The 21,419-nt window shown below is 45.2% G+C and overlaps 1 protein-coding gene across 1 annotated transcript in view; it reads right to left on the bottom strand.

The window, feature by feature from the left end:
- N4BP3 (NEDD4 binding protein 3) overlaps positions 1-15,297 on the bottom strand; it is a 42,856-nt gene extending 27,559 nt beyond the window's left edge. The window contains exon 1 of the mRNA XM_083182157.1: positions 15,122-15,297. The gene's annotated coding sequence lies outside the window, so the exon portion shown is untranslated. The remainder of the gene's footprint in view (positions 1-15,121) is intronic.
- Positions 15,298-21,419: the final 6,122 nt, after the last annotated feature.

The following is a 21,419-nucleotide window of genomic DNA, read 5'->3' as shown; positions in this document are numbered from 1 at the left end:
CCGCACCTACTCGTCTCATTATATATATGAGGAAAATACATTTGGTATTGAAACGTTGCTGTGTTGTGCTGTGACAATTAAAAGCACTTTTTTTCAAGGCTGGAGTGCTGCGTTTCTATTGGAGTTATATAGCTGTGTCCCAGCTGCAAGCAGGCACCCGCCGAGGAGTGAGTTAAGTGGAGCTGCTGGACCCCCCCTCCGTATATATATATATATATATATATATATATATATATATATATATATATATATATATATATATATATATATATATATATATATATATATATATTTATTTCTTTGGATCAAGTCTGTAATAGCCCCCAAAATGCCAATACAAAAAAGCTAGGCCTTCTCTTAAGGTGCCCATACACTAGTAAGATTTATCTTCAGATCTGCCTGGTTGTAACAAAAACATGGTTATGGATGAGTGACAGTTTGTCAATTTTCCAGCATTTCCAAGCAAATGTTCAACTGTCATTTGCTCTCATCCAGAACCATGTTTTTGTTCCAACTAGCCAGATCTGAAGATAAATCTGCATGTGTATGGCCACCTTTACTTCCTGGTGCCGCTAACTTTCTGGAATTTAAGAATGACTGCAGGCAATTAATATAAACTCTTATCTAGTTTATCTTGCTTCCTGTAATTTCCAAAACACAACAGAGAATGAATAGATCAGTGTTTCCATCACACAGAGTGTCAAAATAATGGAAACCAAGTTTTGTAAAGTTCTGTAAATAAGCCAGAGAATTTAGTATTTAATCACCATCGAGGCAAAATTATGTTATGATATACTTACATGGATTCACAATACCATAAGGTGGAAAGGTGCAGTTATTTACCACAGGCTAACTGAAGGCACAGGGGGCCCTGAGCATGTTAATCCAGATGAGCGGAAACTTATCCCAAACTCTATAGGTTAACGTGTGTTAGCAGAATATTTTATCAGGGAAGAAAAGGGGGCGGTAAATTATTAGCCCCAAGTATTAAAGCACGAGGCTAATGGGGCCTATACATGGAGCGATTTAGGGACATTTTCTAAGCCATCTCACTAGAGATGGCTTAGAAAACACCCATACATTGCTGCATGAGTAGGGGCCATAGCGATGCCTGGCCCAGCGTGACAAAAATTAGCCAGCAATTAATATCCAGAATGCTGGACAAATCTATAATAGCCGGTGTCAGGGCCAGTGTTCTCACCAGAGAACACTGGCCTTGACAGACGGCTCAGCATACAGCGCTGACACATTGCCATATGCTGAGCGATCTTGCTGAAGCGTTCTAAGCATGCTTCAGCATCTTCCCGTGTGTTGGCCTCTTAATACCATTCTTCCCCCACTGTACATTTCTGCATCTAAATGAATCCACCCCTAAATGAGGTGAAACAAAATCCCCAATAAGCCGTGGCACACGGCAACTTATCAGGGCTAAGTGGATCGCCCCAGGCAAGCAATAACCCACTGTCAATGATTGTGGGTAATTGGGAACCACCTTTAGTGCTCAGTTCCTACAGCACAGTTCATAATAATAACAACCACCACCACCTTGTTTTTTAAATTTCAAACCTATAAATAACAAGCAGTAAAATTTTCAAGAAGAAAAAAAAGACCGCTTTAATCAATTCTGTCTATGGACGTGGTGACAAAGCACAATCTACCTTAAAAAAAAAAAAAAAAAAAAACATTTCAGGAATTTAAAATAGAATGCTCTGTTAAGGTAACCATTAGCCACAGGAGAGCCTTTTTTTTTTTTTATACATGCCTCCTGAGGCGGCAAGAATAAATTTTCAAAAGGCTTGTGGTTTAAATGCTCAAACAGGAGACTGGGCACACTAACCTGGAGTTTAGATGGAATAAGCCACTCTTTGCGGCTGAACCCCATCTATTTGGACGCTTAAAAGGTAATGAGGGTCCAATCAGATTAACAATTGAATAGCTTGAGAGGCAAAAAGAACATTTGAAATCACCACTATGACATCAGCAGCAGCAAAAACAAGGCTTGGACTGCGTTCTTCCAATGAGAATGCTTACACTGATGCAAGACTACAACGTTATGTCAATACCAAACATCCACTATGTGCAGTGCCACATTACTGTGCTACCTACCTACAATAACTTTAGAGTATCCCTGTTCCTCATGTACTTTCCTGCTGCTCTGTCCTCTGGAATGATTATATTTAAAAGAAGTGCAGCAAGGTAGAGTGGAAAAAAGGGTGGTTCCTCGTCCTTTGGATGTGGGAGAGAACAGACAGCAGGTATTGTGGTGGTTTGAGAAGGGTCCACCTGGTGCGTAACTTGGAAAAAAGAGAGGGGATACATACGGTTGATCGTCAGTGAGGATACCGACACCAGCCTCTTGATGGAGGGAATCTCAACAAAGGGTCAACCAAGTAAACTTACCTTCCCCCTGCACTCCCTATCCCCAACCCTGGCTGCTAGTGACTAATCCCCATACCCAGCAGACTAACCATAACACTCCTTCTAAGTTCCTAACTCTAACCATGCCTCCCAGCAGCTATAACCCTAGCTGCCCCCCCCCCCCTCTATAGTATAAGTCAAAGTCACCTCCTAGTGCCTAGACCACCCTTCCCCAGCCTGACCCTATCCCGCTCTGGTACACTTTCATTAGGAATTCTGGCAGTTGGGAACCCAGCTTCGGCATCCTAATTGCGGTCAGGACTCCAGCACTGGTCTCCCCGCAGTAGACTGGATGCTGGCGTCGGTAAAGTTATTGCCCGCATCCTGTGTAGAGGGGAAGGTGGGTACCAGTCAGTAAGAAGAAAAAAAGAAATGGGGCAAGCCTGATCCTGCAATAGCTGTCCCAACTACTGATGGACAGTCCACGCTTTCATTATCGGACCGCAATGACTGTCCGGATGCTACTAAAAGGAGTACTGATAAGGTTGCCGGACCATTCAAAGCTGTGGGTCCTGCTGTTCCGCCACTGGCTAAAAATAGGTCAGCATACAGTAAGAACCTTCAGACTGAGGGGCTTAATCACGGCACCAATTATTAACAATCTGTATCAATTAATATTTTAATTTTGAATTAGTAGATCCCCGCTACATAGTAAACTTAGGGGGGTATTCAATCCCGATTCACGACTGTCGATCTGTCCCAACAGCCATGACCCTGGCCCGTTTTAGTTTTCGAAAGCAGTTTGCCAGTTGGGATACAATGTCCCACTTTGCGATCTGCGAAAAGGGAGCGTGTCCACGTAAATGGCCATGGATTGTCGAGATTTGACCTTGATCGCAACAATTCACAGCTGTAATCATCAAAACCGGCTGTCGGAGAAAACAGCATTGAATAGGTGCCCAACGCAATTTCCCCGTCGGAAATAGCGGCAGGGATTGAATACCCCCCTAAAGCTTAAAACACCATAGACCTGGGGTAGCCAATTCCAGTCCTCGAAAGCTACCAACAGTTAATGTTTTCCAGATCTCCTCACAGAATCACAAGTGAAGTAATTAGCTCCACCTGTGGATCTTTGAAAATGTTTCAGCTCGTAATGAGTGCACCTGTGCAGCAGCTAGGTTGTCTGGAAAATGTGAACTGTTGGTAGCTCCCGAGGACTGTAGTTGGCTACCACTGCACTAGACCAATGGTTTAAAATATATTTTTGAATCATGATGCACTTATACCCCTTTCACATCGCACTTTTAAAATGGTATATTGCCGTTTTTTTTCCATTTTAAAACGTTTAAGGCTGCAATGTGAAAGTGCCAGAGTTGATTTACCGGTTAAAGTTAACCGGTATTTCAACACGGTTAAAAAGCAGAGTCCTACACGGTTCAAAGCCGTTTTTTTGGCAGTTTGAACAGCTCTATTTCAATGGCTTGAAACGTGTCCCTTGGGGGTTAAACGGGTTGAATGTTTGAATGGTATTAAATGATTTTTAAAACGGTTTTCACCTGCAATGTGAAAGGTCTCAAGGCTCAGACCCGCTTTAAAGTCCCATTTACGAATACCGTGTCATTACCCATTTCTGCAATGTGAAAGCAGTATAAAGGTATCAGCATTTTATTTACTGCATCCCTGGGCCAAAAGTTTCTTATTAACAGATTCAGAAAAAAAATATAAAAAATAAGTAAATTGTGTTTATAGGTCAGCCTTACGCTCAGTTATGTGGTGAGGGACAGGATTCAGTTCTGCATGACCACAGATTTTACTATGGTCAGCCCCCAGCACTGGTTTTGCCTATTACACTGACCATAAAAAAATTAGAATTTTTCCTGGACAACCAAATCAGGGCACCCTTGCAAGTTTACCAGGGTGCCACTGCCCTAGACGAGATCACTTTAAGAGCAATACGATGATACCACTCCATGAGCAATATTGTCAACTATTCCCACCGATTCCTGGGCAAACAATATAGCGCATCCACACTGAGAGATATTGTTACGTGACATTATGGGGCCCCCGCTCCGAATATGCAGTTGCTGACAATACTGCAGTTTCTTCACAATTTCTTTCAGAAAAAAAAAAAATAAGCCCTTTAATTACACACTGGTCACCGGCATCCACAACAGATGAAAATATTTTTGTTCTGGGTTAGTTCATTTCTGAAGTGGAAGGGGCCATTTTTGCTAAACTTGTTTAAATGAATACACGTAACTGAAGTGACCCCTTCTGCTCCCTAATAGGTCTACATTTATCTTAGGAATAAATGATCCCCATTTCCTCTCTTGTGTGGAGGGAGGTGATGTCAGAGAAAAGGTTTCTTGAAAGGAAACAGCAGTGAATAGTTTAATTATATCAGTACAAACAAAAAAAAAAAAAATTCTGTGAATGACTTCTGGGAATCGGCGTGGTTCACAGGAGATAAACAGTATGCAATGTGTTTCTTCCGCAATGTAAACAACGAAAACCCAGAGACCTAGAAAACAAATCCACCTGCAGGCAAAACTGGTTGATCTCCAACAGAAACTATTACTGCAGTGACCTAGCCATACAGAGAGGAAGCAGAGGGCTGGGGCTTTATTAATCCAGCCGGAACTATAAATAACTCAGGATTACAACATTTCCAGACAAGTCAGGCTGGCCTTGCAATGAGCTACACCTATGGGTGACACCCTCACTACTACTGCAAACTATGGGAAAGCTACCCGCCTAATATTATACAGAATATCATCTAATATTTTCTTTACGGTACTCTGCAACCATATGTGTCTTATGCTGCTTTCAGACTGCAAAACTGGCTTTGACCAGGTATTTTAAAACGTTTCTAAAAACGGGTCTGCCAGCTAATACCCCTTTCACACCGCATGTCTTTAAACGGTATTTCAGTGCAGTTTTTGTCCTAAAACGGTATTTCAAAGCAGTTTTTGTTCCTTCACAACACTGAACCCGTTTTAACCCATAGAAAACAGTGGATGAAAAAAAAACGGGTCTGAAACGGGTAGGACCCTGCTTTATTACCGTTTAGAAATACCAGTTCAATAGAACCGGTAAATTCACTCTGCACCTTTCAGACTGCACAAATTACGGTTTTAAAATGGTAAAAATACGGCAAAATAACGGGTAAAAAGTGCGGTCTGAAAGGGGCATTATAGGATTTTAAAATGCCATTATCTTCTTTTTGAGAAAGGAATCCTTTGCATTTTGGCTGTTATGTAATCCGTTCTGGGTTAATACAGCATATGCATAGAATTCTGAATAATTGTCTTTAATATATAGGATATGGGTATACACAGTGTACTGAACGCATGGCAAGTGTGTTTGGGAGCTCAGCCAAGACAATAAGTAGGCCAGGGTTTTATTAGTGACAAACTGGTCAGGCATCTGGTTCCATAGACTAGCAGATCTGTGGGAAGATTAAATGTGATGCTGGAATTAGTGGCACACAAAAGTCAATCCTTGCCAAAATGCACAAATACACCACAATAAGGACAAACCAGATTTCCAGGTGATAATGTAAACTATGGTTTTTCAGCAATAGTAAAAAAAAAAAAAAAAAAAAAAAAAGTACAATTTAGTGACAGCAGACAAAACATAAAGGAAAAAAAAAAAATCAGACATTTTTTTCTTCATGAAATCAATGTTACACCCAGGTTGTGCTGAGATCATCAATGCAGCTAAAGCAAACTTGCATGTACAGTATTATTGTAATGGGGGATTTTTTTTTTTAAATATTTCTCTTCTCTCATTTTTATTTTATTTTCTTGTTGCACTTTTAATAGCTGCTGCACTGATCATGTTACCTTAATTCTGATTGCTTTCTATAGCCAATGTCTCCACAGGCTAATAGACCCTACACATATTAGCAGTGTGTGTGTAGGGCTTTCTAGCTATGCTAGGTCGGGCACTGCTGTGCTGCTGTTACTCAGCACACAGAGCTGACAGCCTACACACAGAGCGAATGTGAGAGAACACTGGCAATGCCAATATTGATGGACACCGCTCAATCTTGACCAGTGACAGCGGCACGCATTGCTGTCGCTATAGCCCCTACACACACCACTGCTGTAGGGGCATTGGGGGAGATTCTCTAAACTAAAAATGCGCTAAAAAGCCTGTTAGTGGGCGATGCCCCATAGAAGCCTATGGGCTTCTAAAGTGATCACCGACCCCTCCTCACCTGTGTCCGGCCAGTACAGAGCTGTGCTGCCTGGACCTGTGGCCTCCTCCTCCCTGCACTATGATCCTCTTCTGGATGTAGGGAGGAGGAGAGCCCGGCGCAGCAGCAGCAGCGCCGGGTAAGGGAGGGAGGGGGGAGCCGCCGACTTTCACCACAAAGGACAGCTCTTATTGCAAGAGCTGTCCTTTGCCATAATTATCGCATATGTTAATGCATATGCGATAATTATGAATGCGATGGGCGGCAAAGGGGGAAGGAGCTGGGGTGCGGACGTTAGAACATCCCCCCATTTCCTGAGTGATTTTGCCAAACTAAGCAAAGTTGCTTAAAAAATGCCTTAATATTGGCATGTGTGTAGGCCCTATAACTTATTCCCCCCCCCCTCTGTGCATGTCTGCCACACAGCTTGCAACATGGAAATGAGAGCCCAGACGTAAGCTCCAGTGGAATAAGCTTAACTTCAGCAGGTAACTGCTATGATATGCATGTCAATGCAATAACAATATCTATGACAGCAACACATAACTTATGGAATTTGCTGCACTGTAAAAGAAACTAACAACAATAATAATAATAATAATAATAGTAATGGTCACCAACAACAGAGCTTTAGTTAAGAAACCATTAAGCTTTTTACGTGGCAAATTGTGAGGTTGTGGGAGGTTTACACATCACAAGCACAGACGGTGATCAGCACAGATGGTGTAATGGTTAGCATTACTGCCTCACTGCACTGAGGTCATGGGTTTGATTCCAACCATGGCCCTAACTGTGCGGAGTTTGTATATTCTCTCCATGCTTGGGTGGGTTTCCTCTGGGAACTCCGGGTTCCTCTCATAATCCAAAAATATACTGGTAGGCTAAATGGCTCAGAACAAAAATTAACACACACACACACACACACACATGTGGTAGGGAATATAAATTGTAAGCTCCACTGGGGCAGGGACTGATGTGAATGTTCAAATATTCTCTGTAAAGCTCTGCAGAATTTGTATGCGCTATATAAATAACTGGTAATAATTAATAAACTCCAGAAAGCTCCGTGGTACAGGATAATTGTACTACATAAGGGGATGTAGTAAACCTACAATATATAGCTAGGTCTAATAGAAGTGCAAGGGCATAACTACCATAGGTGCAGTTGCTATGGGGCCCAGAGCTGAGAGGGGCCCACTTTGCCTGTCAAAGTATCATGTGCTATATACTTTTTTTTAGCATTAGGTGATAAATAGGGGCCCTTACAAACTTTTGCTATGGGGCGCACATGAATCTAGTTACGCCACTGAAGAAGTGTGTATATTCAGAACATGGCCACAATGTATAAGCTGCACAACTAAAATGGGTGGTATTCAATTTTTATTTTGTGCCTGATCTCCCATCTAAAATGACAGGTAATTTTAGGGCGATATTCAAATCAAATTTATATATAGCACTCATTATGGTCAGGTTTAGCTACGCATTTGAGCTTTCCAGCTCACCACTCCTGGGATAGCGAGCGTAAATGCTGGTGAAAAACAATTGAATACCGCCCAATGTTTTCTTGGTACAGTATAGGTATGTAACACACTGTCAGAATAAACTATTGTGTAAAACAGTGCTTCCAAGTTTTTAAAATAATGGTGCCCTCGAGTCTTAGAATTCTTTTCCACAGCACCCCTAGGTCAAAAGTTTCTTATAGAGAAATTCCAAAAATAATATATATAAACAATATGTTTGAGATTTAATAGGATGAAAGATTCAGAAAGTGAGAGATTTGGTAAGAAATCTCCAGGGTTTTTTTAAAGCGGCAATCATTTACACGGCAAAACCAGTTTCATTTTGAAGTGTAAATGAATGCCGCTTTGAAAAAAAACAGATTTCTTACCAAATCTCTCACTTTTTGAATCTCTTATCCTATTAAATCACACCCATGGTGTTTATTTGTCATCCTTAAGGTCGGTTAGGTGCAGGGGCGGATTGGCCCACCGGGAAACCGGGCTGTTTCCCGGTGGGCCGGCACATTTTGAGGTAAACTGGGCCGCAGCCCACAGACGCACATCTTCATGCTGGGCCGCGGCACTATGCCCAAATTGAAGATGGCCGCGGCCAGCCTCGGATATTCCCTAAGTTAAAATGGCCGCGGGAGGGCTGGTGCGCATGCGCGGGCGCACACAGCTGCTCCCGGGGTCCGGATGGCTGCTCTGCCCACGGGAACCACCCCAGCACTAACAGCGCGCAGCGGCAGGACTGAATGCACGCTGGGCTGGGGAGCGGGTTCCGGCGGGCGGCAGAAGAAGCAGGCAGCCAGGCTGAGCCAGCACAGCGTGACAGCGTCTGACCACAGCCGGAGGCGGGTAAATGGCTTGTGGCCTCATTGAAGTATGTTATATATATATGTATGTATATAGATCTATGTATATGTATATAGATCTATGTATATGTACATAGATCTATGTATATGTATATAGATCTATGTACATATATATATGTGTATATATATATAGATATATATATATATATATATATATATATATATATATATATATATATATATATATATATATATATATATATATATATATATATATATCCAACAAGCGGGTGGCACTCTGAGTAAATAATGTAGTCGACACACAAGACCTTGTGTCGACTACATTGTTTACTCAGAGTGCCACCCGCTTGTTGGACTTATCTATTTCTTTATTGGAGAGGCACCTGCACCATTGTTTTTTACCTTTGGAGTGCCGGTATTTGGGATTGATTGATTTTTTTTAATATATATATATATATATATATATATATATATATATATATATATATATATATATATATATATATATATATATATATATATATATTAGGAAAAGAGATGCGGCACTTGTTGGTCTTTTTAGAAAAGCAAATCGTGTATTAACATATCATGATGAGGATTGCGCTAACATTAATCATGCATTTGTCCATTGATTATATGCATAATAATTTTTACAGCCTTTTTCAGCCACAGATCTTATTATTTTTATTAAGCACTTTGTCTACTTTACTTTATTTATATACCACATGATTATGTCAATGTTTATGTTTTCTTCTAGTGCAGATTTGATCCTGTCAGCATCGCTCCAGAGCGGTCCACCAGCGCATCCGGGTAACCTTGGTTACCACACAAGCCGGAGAAGAGTTACCCCGGAAGCGGAAGTCGCACAGCCGGGGACGTCAGCTCCGTGGGTCATGGCGCCCGGACCCGGTGCACGAGTGGACGCAACGGGGTTGGTGCGGGGACCACACTGCCTACTCTATTTATGTAAGCTTTTTACCCTTACACATGTTACACTGTTCACCTTGACAAGGTTGATGTGTTAATACACGATTTGCTTTTCTAAAAAGACCCACGAGTGCCGTGTCTCTTTTCCTATTGTCCTAATGTACCTGATGGCATCGGGGCCAATCAACCTGATATACGGAGTGCTGGACCTACAGCATATATAGATAGATATAGATATATATATATATCTCTGTACAATACTGCCGGCACTCAGTCCAACTCATTCAACTTGCTCCGGTGCCAGAATACTTAGCATAGCATCCAAGATCCTGTGGGGGATCCAAAAAACGGCACTCGGAGACGTGTACTTGGAACAAATAAATCTTTAGTGATGGAGGGTAACGTTTCGGGGTATCAGCCCCGTCCTCAGACCCCAATCCTACAGCAATGTGACCCAAGACCAAAACCCCTACTTATAATTTACATTTTGCATGTGTTGTTTTCCCTTGTGAATGTTCTCTCTGTATATAATGTCCTATATTTCATGTCTTACTATGTTGTTGTGTGTTTTAGGTGCTCTGCAGGACAGATGCTGTGTCAAGCTACCCACAGCAGCGGCCGGATCGTGTTGGGTGATGTGTGCTTCCCGCATTATGTGGGCGACTACAGGTTAGTGGTGGCATGATGCGGTAATGATCCACATCCCCAGCAGAGGAGGCTTGTTGTAAGTGGTGTCTGACATGGCGGTCTAGCAGGGTTATTATGCTTGATTCTGTGACCCGTCTTCCTATGATGTCCTGGTACGCAGGCCTTTGCTGTTGATGGTAGCCGAGGCGCCGCTTCCTGTATCTTAGAACGCAAGCCAAAGGTTGCTTAGTAACCGGGCGGTGTGTCTGAGACCGGAAGTGAGCGGCCCGTGTCTTCCTGTGATGGCGTGGTGTGGCTGGAGACTTAGGAGGACGGGAGCAGGGTGAGTATAAGTAGGGGTTTTGGTCTTGGGTCACATTGCTGTAGGATTGGGGTCTGAGGACGGGGCTGATACCACGAAACGTTACCCTCCATCACTAAAGATTTATTTGTTCCAAGTACACGTCTCCGAGTGCCGTTTTTTGGATCCCCCACAGGATCTTGGATGATATAGATATATATATATAGATATATATATATATATATATATATATATATATATATATATATATATATATATATATACACATATATACACACACACACACAGAGCACGCTGTCTTTGGAATTCTTAATGACTGTCGGTGGTCTGAGTGGTGCACTGCAGGTGGTAAGTCCAGCTGCTATTTTAATGATCAGGGGCGTGATGTATGGTGATTTTCTACTGTGTGCTATGATATTTTGTACTATGTATTAGTGCAGTGGTCGCCAACCCGTCACTTGTGAGGTACTGGTAGCTCGCCTGAGCAAAACGGGTGGCTTGACCACTGTTGCCCGCCCCCCACCCATGTGTACAGCCATCCGCCCGCCCACCCATGTATCTGGCCACCCACCCACCGACGTCCGCGTCCCTGCTGCTGCAGCTGCCAGGCAGGCAGAGGGGCTGGGGGCATGGCAAGCAGTTCATATAGCACTGGCCATGCCCTCACACCAACAAAAATGGTGCCCACAAAATTTTGGCTTGCGTATATATTACTTTGGCCGCTGGCAAATTTGGAAGGTATGCATTAGGTGTGAGGGGCATTGCAATGTGTGCCATAATGTGTTAGGGGAATTACAGTGTGCAGCATAGTATCAGTATCATAAGCATTGTGGTGTTCAACATCAGGTGTCAGAGGATTTGTGGTCTGTGGCATAATGTGTCAGGCATTACAGTGTGCAGCATATTGTGCAGGGGCATTATGGTGTGCGGCATAGTATCAGGGGCATTGGACAAAATTTTGTAGCTCTCTGGGAGGTTTTTTTTGCCTTTTTTTGTCTCGAGTAGCTCACGCTCAGTTAAGGTTGGAGACCACTGTATTAGTGCAATGTAGCTTTTTATTCTGTCATGTCCGTGTATCTGGTGGTTGCCAAGCAACAGAGTCTGTGTTGCTGTCTGCCTTTGGTGAGGTCTGATGACGTCACCGAATGAACGCACCTGCTGAGAGTGGGAAGTTCGGGGACCGAAAGGGCCTCTGATATCTGTGGTGGAGGTGGTATTTACATAAGCACTGATTATATACTGTAAAATTTCATAAAACGAAGTTTCCCGTTTGATAAAGCTCTGAGAAGAGTCAACAGACCCCACCTCTCAGCAGACCCCGCCTCTCAGCAGACCACTCCCCCTATTAGGGCTGCTTCCAAAAATTTCCCGGGCTGGTTTTCCAACCCAATCCGCCCCTGGTTAGGTGATAAGGCCCATGATTTGATTCTGTGTGTCTCTGTATTTTATGACTGGAAGCCACAAGCAATGGTTTTACCTATTATAATGACTATAAATAAAAATTAATTTGCACCCAGCTTGAGAACCACAAGATCTCAGAAGGTGGCTATTGGTACTCAGACTTCACATTTCAATGTTGAGCTAATCAAGTTTGTCCCCAGGTCATGAAAACACAAGCCTTAAATACAATGGCTGTGCACACACTGCAGATGGGTCCGCATCCTATATCAGTATTTACAAACATACATTTCAATACAAAAGAGAACCTCTCTAGACCAATTGAGTTGATGCACAAATATAAAGTAAGAACACATATATTTGCATAACATGTATATAGGGGACATTTTATATATCCCTACCCATTTTATGGGTGTGTTGTGTACAGCAGTAAAAGAACTCCTGTAACAAATATCAATTTGCAATAATCCCATCTCATTGTATAGGTGTGCCTGCAGTAACTCCAGATCATCCTAGTTTAGCTCACCAGCTATAATCACGCCTTGTAACACACCATGTACAGAATGCAACATGCACTTGAACTAGTGATTCTAATTACAACACTGCTATTGTTGTTTATTACGGGCGAATTGATGCACAATATTTTACATTATTCTTTAAAACTATGTAGAACACAATAAAAAATGTGAATGGTAGACCAGTCTAAGCAGGAACAGCCCATGCTAACCGGGATATAGCTATCAATATTTCACGTCATGTTCTGCTTATACATTGGACACTAAAGAAAATGGGATGTGGGTTAACAAGTTATATGTTGTCTGTTTGTCTGTGTGTTTATATTGATTCAAAAAGATGGTTTACCAGAACAGCAATGTCATCACTGGTGGCTATGTGTGGCAACAGGGCTGGTGCTGGGGTGTCCGGCGCCCTCCTGCAAACCATACATTTTGCGCCCTTTCACATTGCCATTACAGCAAGCGGCAGCTCGTTTGTGGGAGCGTATGCACTGTCCACCGTCCCCGCTGCCTATGGCAGAAGGACGAGATGGAAGAAGAGGGGAGGATAGATAGAGAAGTTTAGATGAGCGCAAGGCACGGCACTGGCTGCGCAGGCTGTACAGAGACTGGGCAGGGGGTGGGAAATAAGCACTGCCACACCGCACGGTCACCGCCACTCTTTGTTATTACAGCTCTTCCTGCCACAGCACAAGAGTCCGACAACCTCCGTTGAGGAAGAGGGGGAAAGAGGAGGACTTTGGGGGACAGTGTGTGTGGTGTGTGCACTCGGGGTGAGGGAGCAGCTTTTCATACTGCCGCCCACTGTTAGACAGGCGCTGCGGGCGGCGTGCATGCAGTGACAGTGAGGGCTGAGGCAGCTTTAGCAGAGCAGCATGGCGCCTTTTCAGCATGGCGCCTCCCTGCTTTGCAGGAGCTGCTGAGTGAGTAGCGCCGGCCCTGTGTGGCAAAAAGGAGAAACACTTGAATTGCTTTGTCGGGTGCCATCTAGTGGCTGACTATGTGCAAAACACTTGAATTCCCCCAATAAAGGTGAGGAGCAGCGTTAGCCTTTTAATACATAGGATGTACTGTACCTCCAAATGCAATGCAATTAGCAGCAGTGTTTGTTTCAGGGATGCTGATCATATAGAATTTCCAGGACATGCACAATCCACACAATGCAGTGTTGGCAAGCTACATTTCCACAATGACATATTCCTTAGATTATCATATTATCCGGGATCCCCATATATCTATAATATATATTTACCTTTCAAAAGGTTTAAAAAGTAATGCTGACTCCCTCCCCCTGACCACTGTGGGGGACCCTGCATTCCCAGAGCTATGGCAGCATGAATAGGCAACACCAGCGGGACTAAGTAAAAACCGGAATCGGATAAGACACCGGAACGCCGGACCAGACATCAAACTCTGCATTCCGGAGCTTATAGTGTCTGGTCCGAGGGGTGTCCCATGCGGGGGGTGTCTTGTCCGGGGGGATGCCTGTGATTGCTCACACCAGGGACATGGGGAAGGGGAGATTACAGCCTCCCCGTCTGGTCTGGACCGTTCCAGTTTTTATTACACCCCGGACCATGCGGTGAGGCTGTATTCTCCCCCCTCTCCTCTCCCAGGTGACAGGTGCGAGAGCAGCCTCATCAGATGGAGCACCCCCGGACAGGACACCCCCGGACCGGATACTACAAGCTCCGGAATGCAGAGTTTGATGTCCAGTCCGGCATTCCGGTGTCTTATCCGATTCCGGATTTTACCCATACCCAACACCAGCTGTATAGAACCAAATAGAAAGCTGATGGGACTGTGCGGTGTATGTAACTCTTAGCACTTACGTGTTCTCCTTCACAGGTAAAAAGAAACAAATACAAGTGCGGCTCATGCATACATGTGTCAGGGTGCAGACACTGCCTGCGCTTCAGGATTTCACAGGAACAGAGTCCCTGGCAACTATAATGTCATTCATTTTCTGGACTAAAAAGCTCCAGTTTCCAAAAGGTCAGTGACCCTAGTGGGCGACCTGTTCATCAGAGTGAATAAAGGGGCACAGGGAGGGTGAGGTTGGGTGAGGGGCTGTGTGCAGCCATGCAGCCATAATACACATAGCCCAGGCAACTTCCAGCACTGCCTACATACTCCAAGCTAAGATTGCATTAAATCCCCATACATGTGCAAAGTAACCAACAAACCCAGCTACTGTAAATAAATCACCACCATCTATATAATAGGAGTAAGAAAGAATAACATACCACAAGTGTCTCCCAAACCCCGAACACACGGATACTGCTTTACTAGAGAAACCTCATGTATCCGGTCTCCATTCCCCTGTATATACAGAAAGCACAGCTGACCAGGTCACCAGCGAAGATGATCTGTTGCCCAGAAGAAATGGCAGAGAATTCCCAGCAACAATCTCCTAACCCTGTGAGCAGGGAGCTTACCATATTGCAGCCATCAGTACAGTCCTGCAGGAAGATGTGGCCGCTGCTGGGTGACACACGGGTTTACACACTTCCCTCTCTGAGATTTGAACCCTCCTCTCGCAACTCATTGAGAATAGCAGAGAAGCCAGGGACAGGAATCCTGTTTCCCAGATACAGACAAGCTGTGGCCTGGACTCTCATCACTCACACACTGATCTGCCCCAGTGACTTTACACTCACTAATCCCAGCTGGAGCCTCAGCTAAAATCTGGCCTGGATTACACACACACATGCCAAGTGAATGACAAATATGTGGCTCTGCCCCAGACGGGCCATGTGGTGAGAGAACAGAAGAAAAAAAAAGTCTCATGTGATACTTTTAATTTTTTACTTAACTTTTTTTTCTTATGCCTCTATACAATTATGGTTTTAACCAAGACTTTGCTTGTTGAATTGAAATTTAAAAGATGATATTGGGCAGTACAGGCAGTGTAATGGTTAATAACTGCCTAACAACACTGGGTCCCATCATGGCACTAACTTTGTGGAGTTTGTGTGTTCTCCACATAAATGGAACATACATAGATATCCATATAGGAGCCAGCAATTAAAAAAATGGTACTTGTTTAGTTTCATGGCGGCAGTTACGTATTTAGCGTAGCGTCCCTTTCAGAATCGGCCTCGTGTTCCCAGCAGCGTAGACAGTCAGAAGTAGCGTAGTGTGTTCCGCACGACCAGCCAGTCAGCGTAGTACAGGCGCCGAGTTACGCACTTAGCGTAACGTCCCTCCGCTCGACCAGCTAGTCAGCGTACTTAGCGTCCGTCCGCGCGACCAGCTAGGTCATCGTAGCCAGTTCTACTCAGCGTAGTACAGACGCCAAGTTACGTACTTAGCGTAGCATCCCTCCGTGCGACCAGCTAGTCAGCGTAGGCAGTGTTAGATTCGGTGACAGGCAGACGTATTTCAGTCATGGCTGCTGAAAAGCTTCAACCTGCCCCAGACTGAGGTGGAGTCAGTGGCATTTCTGTAGAGCCACAAATTCCTGTCTGACACCCAGACCTGCCCCAATGGGCACCCTATGAGGCTCAGTGTCAGGGAGCTGATGTGGCGCTGCCATATCCGCAGCTGTGGCAAGAAGGTCACCTTTTTTACCCTGATACGGTTCGTGTTCTGTTGGGCAGAGGAGCTGACCAGCATCCGCATCTGTCAGCAACATCTGTCCATCTCACAGGCAACCACTGTCCTCTATAACAACTTAATGCGGGGGGCCTGCACTGTCGACCTCCTTTGTGGGGTTCCTGCAAGTGGCGCAATAAGCCTCAAAGGGGCACTGCGCGCCATCAGCTGGACTCCTATTTGAAAGAGTTCATCTGGAGGAAGACCCTTGGCGTAGAAGACCCCTTCCAGCGCATCCTGCACGCGCTGACCCTGCTCCCCCAGGCACAGAATGGCAACTGCGTTGAATTCGGCTGCTGTTTCCGAGGAATTACTTTTTATCATTTTTTTTGTGTCTTTTTATTCTTATTATTCATTGTATTGTAATTTCATAATTTTTCCTTGATTCTTAACTAAAATCCAGGTACCAGTTAACACATGTCGTCATTACTGTCTTAGGTATATGATATGGCATGTATGAATGTGTTCCTGAAACACCCCTACTATCCATGCCAGCCCGAAGCATGGCGAGCCCTGCGCGGGGACGCGGTACGCATCCTACAGACCTTTTCATACCCCCACTATACACGTCGGCGTGGAGTTGATTTTACAAAGTGTGTCGAGCGCAGCAAGCCACCGATTGGGTTGCCATTAAGAGCTCGTGGGTTGGCAGCAAATCAGGAGCCAGCCCGCGAGGTAAGATTGGCTGATGGCCCAGTCACAGTCTGGGACATAGCAAAGGGAAAGCGATGCTCTCCCCTCCCCTCCCCTGGGAAGCAGCATCAGCGGCGGGGGACTGGAAGGGGGACTCAGAGACCCAGACTCTGCTCTCCCCGGCAGCAGCAACGGTGAGTTGTGCTGCTGCTGGGATATTATATTCTGACACTTTGGGGGGAAATATATGTCTGGCACTGTGGGGGCATGTGTGGCACTATAGGGGCATATATGTGTGGACTGTGGGGGCATATCTGGCACTGTGGGGGCATATGTGTCTAAGTCTATGGGGGCATATCTGGCACTGTGTGGGTATATATGTGTGGCACTGTGGGGGCATATCTGATACTGGGGGCATGCCTAGCACTATGGGGGCATATATCTGCTGCCCTATATAAGAAACTGCAAATAAATAAATATATGTGTGTGGCACTGTGGGGGCATATTAGTTATTAACATCAGTTGTGTGGCAGCGGCGCGTAGGGCATAATGTGTAATGGGCATTATGGTGTGGGGAGTATTGTGTAATTGCCATCATAGTGTGGGGTGTAATGGGCATCACAGTGTGGGGTCTAATGGGCATCATGGTGTGCGGCATAATGTGTAACTGTCATCACGGTGTGCGACGTAATGTGTAATGGGCATCACGGATAAACAGTGTATAATGATTTAAGTAGCCTGTCATTGTTTGGCCTTGATCTGTGAGGCGTACTAGGTCACTGTGTGGGCCTTTATATTTTCAGCCGGCCAACTGAAGTGCGTAAGGACAATGACAATTCCTGCAGTGACCAATGTCTGGTCATGCAGGGTGCAAACGTGAGATGTAAAGTGATTGGTTTCCTGCTAGACTACACCACTTTTAATTAAGCCACACTCCTCTTTTTTAAGTCACACCCGTTATTTCGGCACACACAATTTCTTCACTACCGTATTTTGTAGGGATGCGGTCATCTATTAGAATGAACTTAGGTCTACAGTCATTAGGTCGACCCCACTAGGTCGACTGGCAGGAAGGTCGACCTGACTTAAGGTCGACATGGGCCAAGGTCGACATGACTTAAGGTTGAATTTGCATAAAGGTCGACATGAGGAAGGTCGACTGGCCATAAGGTCGACATGGGTTTTTCACTGTTTTTTGAGCCGACATGTGCCGACAGGCGGTATTTCATGCCCTACCATCCACTAGGGCGTGGTGGGAGAATAAAATAGTGTGCCGAGCGCAGCGAGGCACCGTGCCCGAAGCATTGCGAGCAAAGCGAGCGATGCGAGGGTCCGATTCTCATTGCCAACTGTGTCCATGTCGACTGTGTCGACATTCGGATCAAAAAACAGTGAAAAACCCATGTCAACCTTATGACCAGTCGACCTTCCTCATGTCGACCTTTATGCAAATTCGACCTTAAGTCATGTCGACCTTGGCCCATGTCGACCTTAAGTCAGGTCGACCTTCCTGCCAGTCGACCTAGTGGGGTCGACCTAATGACTGTCGACCTAAGTTCATTCTGACAGATGTCCCGATTCCTATCTACAAGGGGGTGGGGGGCTCGAGCTGAAATCTTGCTTAGGGCACCAAGTTGGTCATTGTTAGTACTGGTGTTGGCTAGCAATTACCATAGTTAAAGCTACTTTTGCATTTATAATGAAATCTACCACTTGTACATATGCTAATTTTTTGTTGGCACATGCTTAGTAATTTCCTGCTGGAAGTGAGGTACTAAGTGGGAAATTCAGACCTGATTGTGGTACTTTTATAACTTTCATATGTCAGTAGCAGGGCACGATTAATAATGGTGTATTTGGAGCTACAGCCTCCATGAAAAAATAATGCCATCATCAGAACACATGCTAACTAACCGCACACAGTGATACATAAATGATGAATTCGCCGGCCACCGCATTTTTAATTACGGCGTATGCTGTGACATATGCGGAAATTAACGCGAGGGACAGCTCTTGCGATAAGAGCTGTCCCTTGCGATGCGGTGCCGGCACTGGACTTCCGGGTCTGTGACCCAGCAGTCCATCTGCGCATGCGCAGAGTGACGCGCCAGCCGCAGGGCATGCTGGGAGGGATCCGTGACGGATCCCTCAAACAGCGCTGCGGTAAGAAGCCCACAGGCTTTTGCAGGGAATCGCAAGCTTTTGCTGGCGATTCCCTCTGCAGCGCTGCCACTGCGGAGGGGGTTAGAGCATACAGAAATGCAGTAAAAAAGCCAGATAACGGGGTTTTTACCGCATTTCTGTATTAGAGAATTGCCCCCATAGTATTAATGAGATTGGTAGTTACAGTAAAGTGTAAAATAGAATCATACTTGCCTACTTTTGAGGCAGCATTTCGGGGGTGTTGGGGACTAGGTAACATTATTTATTTAAAGTTTCTTATATAGTGCAGCAGATTCTGTTGTGCTTTACAATTGTAAACAGAGATAAAACAAATTGGGTAACAACACATTATCAATCCCCGTCCCCATAACATTCAAAAGCTGTGGTTTGCACTGGTCTTTGGAGAGGGGGTGGGGCTAAAGTGAAGCAAAATGATGCAATTTGCATCATTTTAGCCCCACCCCCATCTCTGAAGACCTGCAAATTCAGGAATTTACCTCAGCCGGAAGAGGCAAGCAGTGAATCTGAGGAACATTGCCCTGGCTACCTTCCTGGTTGTCCAGGAAGGGATAACCAGTTTTCAGGAGCCTCCTGGCAATTCTGGGCAGGTAGGCAAGTATTAATATTTGCAGCTAAATCCCCAAAAATACCCATTTTCGGGGGTTAGTTGCAAATATTAAGTATCAACTGAATGTATCAGGAGGGTCTGCAGCAGGAATCTCTGATCCCTCCTGCGCCGCTGCCGGCCGCATCCCCCATAGGTTTCTATAGGGAATGCAATGCTACCCAATGTACCAACATTGGGCAGCATCGCTTTGGGTCCCTGAGCTACCTCCATCCTGAGATGGCAGTAGACCAATGGGGAGTCAGCGCTGACCCCACATGCGCAGATCCCCTGGGACCCGGTTGAGCATTGTACAGTATATGCAATCATAGGTGTGTGAACATTGACTGTTAGGAGTGCACATAACATACACACCCTAATGAACACCTCCCTGCCGCTACAGCAATTCAGCTACAGGGCCTCTGGCGGCCCTCGTTTATTTGAAATGCGTCACCAGCTTGTGAGCCAATTAGAGCTTGTGTATGCGTTTTGCATTGTTAATTGTACTAGACCATAGTCATATCACTGCATACCTGCGTCATCCATATATGTTTTTGACTTTTTTGCATGTACTGTTACACAGAAGACTAACTAAAATAGACAGTAGATTATGGTGTGGCTGAGAGACAGTGGCGTAACTACCGAGGGTGCATGGGGTACAGCTGCTATGGGGCCCGGACTGTCCCAGGGGCCCGCTGCATCCCCTGCACCCTGTCACACCAGACCAGCGGGCGTGCAGAGCAGAGCACAGGAGCGTGCTGTTGAGGGGTCCGGCTAGGACATGGAGAGACAAGCCTGCTCTCCTGCTGCAGCGCACAGAACGCTCTCTGCGGCAGGCTCAGCACTGTAGGGGAAGCGGTATTAGAGGAAGATTTGGCGGCGAAGCAGCAGCGGGGCCACCAAGAGGAGCCAGCCCTCAGAAGATGGATGTGCCGTGCCAGTAATTTGAAATGTTAGGGCAGCAGCAGCACGGACTGGACTCCAGTGCTCAGCGTTTTTTAAGCTCTGTCCACTGACCGCAGGACCTGCAGTTAGTGGACAGGGCCTCTAATGCTGAGCGCTGGAGTCCCATCCATGCTGTTGCAGCATTGTTAATGTAGCAAAGCCTTTTCTTAATACTCAAATGTCCACCGTTTTCATCCGCTTTATTAATATGTGCCAAATGATTCCTCATCCCTGCAGTTAAAGGCAGGTGGCACATAAGAGGTTAAAGACGGGCAGGGTACCTTGTTTATTTTGTGATAATTGCAGTATTGCGCAATTATGTATTTTATGTTGGTCTGTCTCTATACCTCACTGTCTGTCTCTCTCCCCTTCGCTGTCCCTCCTTCTGTCTCTCCCTGTTGCTGTCCCTCCTCTCTCTCTCCCCCCATCTCTGTCACCTTCTCACCCCATCGCTGTCTCTCTCTCTCCCCCCCCCCCCCCAATGCTCTCACCCTCTCTCCCCAATGCTGGACCTCCCAGTCTTTCTCCCCATCAATATCCCTCCTTCTTTTTCTCCCCGACATTGTCCCTGGGGGGGGGGCCCTTTCAGTATTTCGCTATGGGGCCCATGAAGTTCTAGTTACGCCTTTGCTGAGAGACAATTTAAATTGTAGCGAATGCCAATAGCTGATGGTAGACTTGCCTGATTGGTGGTATTAGCAGGGCCGTCTCTAGACAATTTAGCTCCCAGGGCGAAGATATAAAAATGCCGCCCCCCATACAAAATGGAATGGGATCATTCGTCAGACTGCATT

Source organism: Crinia signifera, chromosome 4 (genome assembly GCF_055691185.1).
Source record: "Crinia signifera chromosome 4, ASM5569118v1, whole genome shotgun sequence".
In the NCBI taxonomy this organism is placed as follows: Eukaryota; Metazoa; Chordata; class Amphibia; order Anura; family Myobatrachidae; genus Crinia; species Crinia signifera.
Note: the sequence above shows the minus strand (reverse complement) of the source record. Positions and strands in the feature narration are given on the sequence as shown.